The sequence below is a fragment of the Rhamphochromis longiceps genome, linkage group LG11 (assembly GCF_057381845.1).
Source record: "Rhamphochromis longiceps isolate RC_006_pf linkage group LG11, R_longiceps_female_GT1.1, whole genome shotgun sequence".
NCBI lineage: Eukaryota > Metazoa > Chordata > Actinopteri > Cichliformes > Cichlidae > Rhamphochromis > Rhamphochromis longiceps.
In genome coordinates this window covers 3,725,547-3,733,290 of record NC_140567.1, presented here as the reverse complement: position 1 = coordinate 3,733,290, position 7,744 = coordinate 3,725,547, and the positions used below count along the sequence as shown (strand labels likewise).

General features: G+C 39.5%; 1 long non-coding RNA gene across 1 annotated transcript; it reads right to left on the bottom strand.

Moving 5' to 3' along the window:
- Positions 1 to 1,996: 1,996 nt before the first annotated feature.
- On the bottom strand, positions 1,997 to 3,766 carry LOC146658429 (uncharacterized). Its single transcript, XR_014913868.1, has 3 exons — positions 3,560 to 3,766; positions 3,156 to 3,332; positions 1,997 to 2,118 (listed from the first exon to the last, which is right to left on the bottom strand). It is a non-coding gene; the product is annotated as an uncharacterized LOC146658429 (long non-coding RNA).
- Between the last annotated feature and the right edge of the window lie 3,978 nt (positions 3,767 to 7,744).

Below are 7,744 nucleotides of genomic sequence, written 5' to 3'. Positions count from 1 at the left end.
GGACTGACATTAAATTCACCAGCAGTGTAGAGGGATTAGCATAAATGTCCAACATGTCAGGAGACCTCACCACTTTTAATTTTAGTAGCACTTTCCTCTAAGTGAAATAAAACTCAAAGAAATCCACACAGTTGGTGACATATTCACATATTCACAGCAGAAAACACATTGAGGGAAAAAAAACTCAATGAACACAATGACAACAACCTCTTTTTTACTATAGAAATCTATAAGTAATTTGAACCCCCCAGTTTCAAATTACATGAAAAGCTGAAGGGTGTGTTATGTTGTGTTAATGTTGCACGCTCAGAGAGACATGACTCCATTCTCCTTTTGACAACTTTATTCTCCTCAGTTCAGGTTTGGAGTTTACAGGCAGCATAGCATATCATCAGCAAACATTGCTCTCACGTCTCAGACACTGTTTTTTTCTCTTTTCTGCGCTTACTGATGACATCACTCATCTGAACTCTGACCTCCTGGAGCTAGTGAATTACAAAAACTAACTAGAAATGTGTCCAAAAATAAAACACAATTAAATAAGAATAGTCTTTAAAGATTTTTGCAACGATTCAGAAAAATGTAAGTTTTATAACTACTTTTAGAGCGCAACATTAACTAATTGTTGTCTACATTAAAACACACAGTGATTTAGTGGTAATTAAAATCAGAATTTCCAGATTCATGATGATTCAACCCATAGATCGTTACACACTACTCTCAACCTGTCTTTTTAAGTTAAAAGTATCGGTATGAGTTTTGGTATCGGCAATACTGGCCCCCTACTTGGTATCAGATCGATACTAAAATTTGCAATATCGCACAGCACTACCAGATATGTGGTAAAATGATTCAAACTGCTGTGTATGTGACCTACATTTTGTCAGTATTAGAAATTTCTTCATGGTCATCAAGGGCAGTGTAGCTAGTTTCAACTGTCACCATAACTATTAAGGTACATTTTCTAACTTTTTATCTTTACATACTTCAATTCAGTTTTCACATTACAGTAATGTTTAAGATGAAAGTTTGTATAAAAAACCTTTTTCAGAGGAGGCCCCACCACTGACCACCTTGTGAGGAACTGGTTTCTCCCTTCAGTCTTCTTGAGCTCACAAACACCAATGAAATGATCATCCTCTGTACAGTTGGCACTGCAAAACCAAGTCGAATGGGCTTTTCATAGTGGGTTCCTGGGTTTAGGTGAGTAATAGAAACAAAAGGGGAAAACGAAGGACATCAACTTTTTCGCAGTGTGTAGCAAATGTTTTTTCAGAAGTAAGTTATTATTCATTCATGTTTTTCTTTTTTTGTTTTCAGTGGGTGTTTGAGTTGGTTTAGGCAACATACTTGTCATGGTCCGGGTGAGTACGGGGTTTTTCCACTCCGCTGGGCTCCACCTTCAGGCAGAGACTCCAATCAGCTTCCACACCTGGTTCCAATCAAGTCACCAGCATATAAGACCAGCATTCACAACAGACCTCTGCCAGATCTTCTGCTAACTCATGTTAGTGCAAGGCCGCCAAGCCCTTGTGAGAACGCTCAACTACTGCTTTTCTCCCCACCGTGTTTTCTTTGTCATAGGACCCACCTGGCAGTCGCGTTTCCCAAACTACTCACATCTCCGCCTGGACGCTGGTTCTGTCATCTGGTTTCTCCCTTTCCATCATCGGACTACACCTGCCTGCCTCCTTGCCAAGTCCCTCACTCCGAGCATATTCTGGATCCTCTCTGGACACTCCTCACCCGGAACCCCCTGGACACCCCCTCCTCGCATGACACTTTAAACCTGCAACGCGTAAGCCCTAACCTCCATAGCCTAATCCTGCAGCTGTGATTCACTAGACTGCCACTGACTGCTTGTCTCCTCTCATTATAGTGACTGCGTACCTCCATCCAAGCCGCTGCCCCTTTTTTCCATTCCCCGGATCCATCCGTGAAATCTAGCACCTAGCCATAGCACTCAGAGTTTCATGTTCACAGTTTGGTAGTGATGGCCAAATGAAGCTTTCCGAAGCACTGAAGCTTGTATTGAAAAACGGTTCATTACTCGAAGCTTTTCAACACAGTCCTCTCCGGTGACATCTGGTGGTGAAAATTTTGAAGAGCAGCTTGAATCTGCAAAATAAAACGGACTGCTCAATTATCACTGCTCACTCAAGAGTGGAGTTCTCTCTGATATTGGGCCACCGTTCCGTTGCTTTGAACATGTAATTGGTTTTGTTTTCTCGATTGGGGGGCTAAAAAAAATGTAATGCGTATCTGCGTAATACATTTTGATCAATAAACTTTCCCTATTTAAACATGCACTATGGTGTGGCCTTTCTTTGCTCCTTGATGTTGGTAAATACAATAAGTGAGCAATATATATAATATACATATGAGAATGCACAGCACATTATGGAGTATGCCCCTGCTGTGAAGTCCTGCCTCCATCTACTTGTCGTTTAATCACTGGACAGCTGGACAGGTTCATACAAAATATTAGATTAGGCCAATTGTCCTATACATATTTTTGACCTAGGGGTGGGATTGATTGTGAACTGGAAAGGGAAAATGCTTAGGGGGCTGAGTACGGCTGCATCGTCACTGATTTGTAGAATCATTTTGATTCGATACAGGATCCGATTCAATTTGATTGGAACCTGGAAAGTTTTGCCTCAGTCAGAAATATTACAATTCTGATCATTTAACAGTATATATCCATAATTTCGTATCTATTAAAAGAAAGCTGACACATGTGAGACTTAATTAGAGATGTAAACAGAGAGTTATGAAACCTGCAGCTGCAGAAGCCAGCGAAAAAAAAAGAGGCAAACACAGCGCGGACCCAACGACACACCAAAATCTGATTCTGACGCGTCGGGTCCGCGCTCTGTGTTCACGTTTGTATGCAGAATCCGTAAACCTGCTCCCAGTTACTGTTTTAGCTGTATGGTGTTTGACGACATGTTGTGAGGTTTAACCTGAGATGCTGGCGTTTCTGGCATAATAACGTTAATTTACAAATCGACACGGGATTTTAATGAATCAATATCACTTTATTCAATTTAGCATGGATTGTAATCAGAAAAGCGATAATCAAAACCCATCCCTAATCAAGAACTTGCAAAGTAAAAACATGATCTATGTAAGGTAGCCCTTTTGTTATTTACATTTAAAAAGAGGATTAGTGTTACTGTGCGCTGGCTGAGTCTGTTTCTTTTCTTAGAAATAGTTTCTCCTGCCCTGGAGAAAATCCACTTGCATGGAACAGAAGAGGCTGTGGAGTGCAGGAACTACACTGCAAGCTGGTAGATATGCAGGTATTCCTGGGTCCTGCAGACTATCACCTAAAAACAATAAACAAAATGATTTTCTAAACTGTGTAGCAATGTAATGTACGTATAGTGTCAAATACATTTTTGTAGTCTTCATCAGCTTTAATTCACATGGAAGTGTTCCTGAAGTCATATGCTGTAATGATATTTACATTATGAAAACATGATTTTGGACATTTCAAGTTTTTCACTTCGGCAGATAAAATGAATTGAGCAAAATCAACTCAAAATATTCCCACACGCCAGAACGTCCTCTCTTCCTCGCTGGCTCCATATCTGTCAGTGGAATGATCACCTCTTCGCTCTCTGTCACCATCAACACACTCCACGAATCCCGTGGATGATTCACTTCCTTATATCCGTTTGAATCAGGTACCGAAGCAGTTACGTGCGTAATGAAGCTTCGGACGTCACTGGTCACGTGACTTTTGCCAAACGAAGCAAGCCTCGACACAATGCTTCTGAACCAGTGTGTTGTTTTTTTCGACACACGCTCCGGAGCGTCAGCTTCAAGCAGGCCATCACTACAGTTTGGCCTCACAGTTCACAGTTCATAGCATTCATAGTTCATAGCATTCATAGTTTCCTGTTTTGTAAGTTCACTAGGCACTGTAAATAAAGCACTGTGTTCACGCCCGTTTTTGCCTCCCTCTGTGTCTGCATTTGAGTCCACACCCACAGCCTGGCCCTCTCGGCCGTAACAATACTGTTGTTTAGAAAAAATGGTTATTGTTTGAACAACAGGTCATTTCCATGAGTGCTGCAATGAAACATGACTGTTAAACTGAAAGATTTGCTTTCAGCTCAGCTCTCTGTTCACCAGAATTGGCACAATGTTAGCATTATTGCAGTTACAACACTAATCCATCTATTTTACTGAGCAAGAGACCCTATTTGATCCTATTTGATCTCTTTTGCTGGGGCAGTCTTCAATTTTTTTGGCAAAGAACCACAGAGCTTGAGTTGGAGGTACTAACTTTCCACCATGCTGTCTGTTTCACACATAGGTATAACTGATCTCAGTGCATACTGAAAATCACATTCTGATGAAGGGCACCAACGTCACAGCAAAATAACACTGTTGGTTAATTTAAAATGTTGATGTAATAACTCCATATAAAATCCCAGACAACACCTGGGTTGGGACATGCCACCCCGGTCACCAAGGAAGGGCAAGTGACGTATATGTCATTGTAACCTACTGTGTGTCAACATCTAATGCAGTATTACAATTTCATGTATTTCTATGAGCTTAGAGTGTTACATAATTTGAGTTAGCTATGAGATAGTTAACTGTATTTATTGTAGTCTATTTGCAAAAAGATCAGAACAAGTTTGTTCAACCTTTGGAAAGACTTGAAACTGTGGTCTCATGAAATTGTGTTCTACTCATTAAAAACAAAGCCATAATCAGGTTAAGGTCAGGCTGAGACAAATCCACTCTGCAGTGCAGTATAAAGATGACAGCAAATGTAAAGGTATGGCTTTTATATAACTACTAACACAAGTTGACTAATGTTGTAATTTAAAGGGTAGAACATACAGGCTAACTAGTGAAGACTGTTTATACTTTCATTCCTTAATGATGCTTCCTCAACCCCCACTTATTAAAAGAAATGTCAGCGGCACAAATCAAACTGTGACATAAAGCTATAACTCCCTGTTATGACCTAAACTACTGTTGTTGGACTCCAGGCAAAGATAATAAAATGGTGATATTTTCTGAACAGGACATTCCTGTTTTTCTATTCTCTGATAGTACAAATCATTATTTCTTTTCACCTTACATTTTGTGCATTTTCCTATATCTCTAGTTCAAAACCATGGACAAGTGGATCAATACAATTCACTTTTTTGTTATTTTTATTCGTTTTGGTCCATTGGTTGTGGCAGCAAATTAAATTGAGAGATTGCAAAGGGAGAAGTCTGATACAAAAGGGCTTCAGCTGGCAACCTGGAGGCTCATTCTGTTCAGAAAAAAGAGGCAATGTTGCACTGACCCAGCAATATATAAAGGTAGATGAGAGCACTGCAAACACCCACGCGAGTGTTATGTCAAGCCAGTGTCTTCCAACAAACTGAGCTATATATGTTAATCTACATGCATACATATTGTGTATGTGTGTATGTGTATGTGTGTATGTATGCATACTATGTTGCCAAAGGTATTCGCATGTCTGCTTTCACAACTTGAGTGACACCCTATTCTTAACCCATACTTTTTAATATGATGTTGGCCCTCCTTTTTTATAGCTGTAACATCGTCAACCCTCCTGGAAAGCTTTCTACAAGGTGTACAAGTGTGTTTGTGGGGATTTTCAACCATTTATCTAGAAGCATATTTGTTAGGTCTGACACTGATGTTGGACGAGATGGCTTAGCTTGCATTCTGCACTCTACTTCATCCCAAAGGTGTTCTATGAGATCAAGACTCTGCAGGCCAGTCAAGTTCTTCCACACACAACTTACTCATCCATGTTTTTATGTACCTTGCTTTGTGCACTGGAGGGCAGTTGTGTTGGAACAGGATGCTGTGGGAAACTGTTTCTAACTGTTTCTAAGTTGGGAGCATGAGAGTTCATTGGAACTAAGGGGCCAAGCCCAACTCCTAAAAACCAAACCCACACCATAATTCCCCCTGCACCAAACGTTACACTGCACAGTGCAGTCAGACAAGTACCATTCTCTTGGCAACGACCAGACTCATCAATCAGATTGCCAGACCAAAAAGAGTAATTCGTCACTCAAGAGAATGCATCTCCACTCCACTACATCCGACACTTTGCATTGCGCTTGTTGATGTAAGGCTTTGGTACAGATGCAGCTGACTGACCCCTGAGCTTGGTTTTGCCAGAGGTTTCTTTCTGTTTAAAGGGAGTTTTTCCTTCCCACTGTCACCAAGTGCTTGCACAAAAAGGTTAGTTTGATTGTTGGTGTTTTCTCTCTGTTACTGAAGAGTCTTGACCTTGATATTAAGCATCTCGAGGCAACTGTCGATGTAATTTGGCGCTATATAAATAAAATTGAATTAAAATGGAATTTAATTGAAAGTTGGTTACCTTGGTGCTCCACATGTCTCACCATCCACTCACTCTGCTCTGGGATTTTTCACACGGCCTACCTCTTTGTGGCTGAGATGCAATCATTCCAAAACGCTTCCACTTTAATATAATAACTCTAACATTTGAGAGTGGAATAATTAGCAGTGAGGAAATTTTACGACTAGGCTTGTTGCACAGGTAGCATGTACAATGCTGAGTAACTCATTCTTTTACGTTAGCAGAAGCAGTCTTCATGGCTAGGTGCTTGATTTTACACACCTGTGGTCATGGAAGTAATTGTGTAACCCATGTGACGTCCCTCTCTTGATTCGCTGCATCCACGGAACGGCAAAGATGAGACTCGGCTGTGAGACTTGAATAGCGTCAAGAACGGCATGGGAAATGTCCCTCCATTCAACCTTAACTCAGCACTAAGTGTCTTTAACCTTTGGCAAAAGCAACACTTTAGCTATTAGCAGCTGGTCGTTCGTTAAAAATTGCTTTATTCAGCGGCATTTTACCACAAGCAGAACTCTGGAACTTTGGAAATTACTGTTTTTGTACACTTTAGTTTATTTAAATACTTAAACGTGCTCTTTTTTAAAACAGTGTGCAATTTATTGATTATTGTTACATGTTGCCTTAAATTTGGCTATGCTGTGTGTTAGACACTGCCTTCTTTCATGCCGTTTCTGTATTTGTTTGTATTTTGTAGCAGATAAAGCTACGTAGCTAAAACAATTAATGAACTATTGTACTTTTGTGAAATGTGATAATGCAATGATCTGATTCACACTATTGTATGGAAATGTGGAATCATTGATCTGTTTACCAATAAACTGATTTTAAATTGAAATACTACTGGACTTCTTCTGGCCCTACAGGTGGCGAGCTGGTAGGACCATTCCTAGGGCTGCTCGATTATGGCAAAAATGATAATCACGATTATTTTCACTGAAATTGAGATCTCGATTATTTGACGATATTTATTTAACCCTTTAAGACCTACCATAGAACCAAGTCTGCCAGAGCTTATATATTTTTTTTTTACATGTTGTAGTGCCATTTTGGGAGCATTTCAAGTTGCTATACATCAATACAACTGTTATAGCCCATATTTTAAGAATATGTATGCATTAAGTCCATAGTAATTACATTAATTACAAAAAAGTGCAATAAACTACAAAAAAATTAAATCGTTTTGTTTGTTTTTTTACATATATTTCTACTTGGGGAAATTTAAGAGGTTTATCCCTCAAAACTTTAAATACAAAAAAGTTGCAAAAAATAGTTTCCCACCACAGTAAATTTATTTTGAGTGTCTTCATAGTTTTATTTTGGAGATACAGAAATTTTTATATACTGCAGGAAAAACAAAAAAAA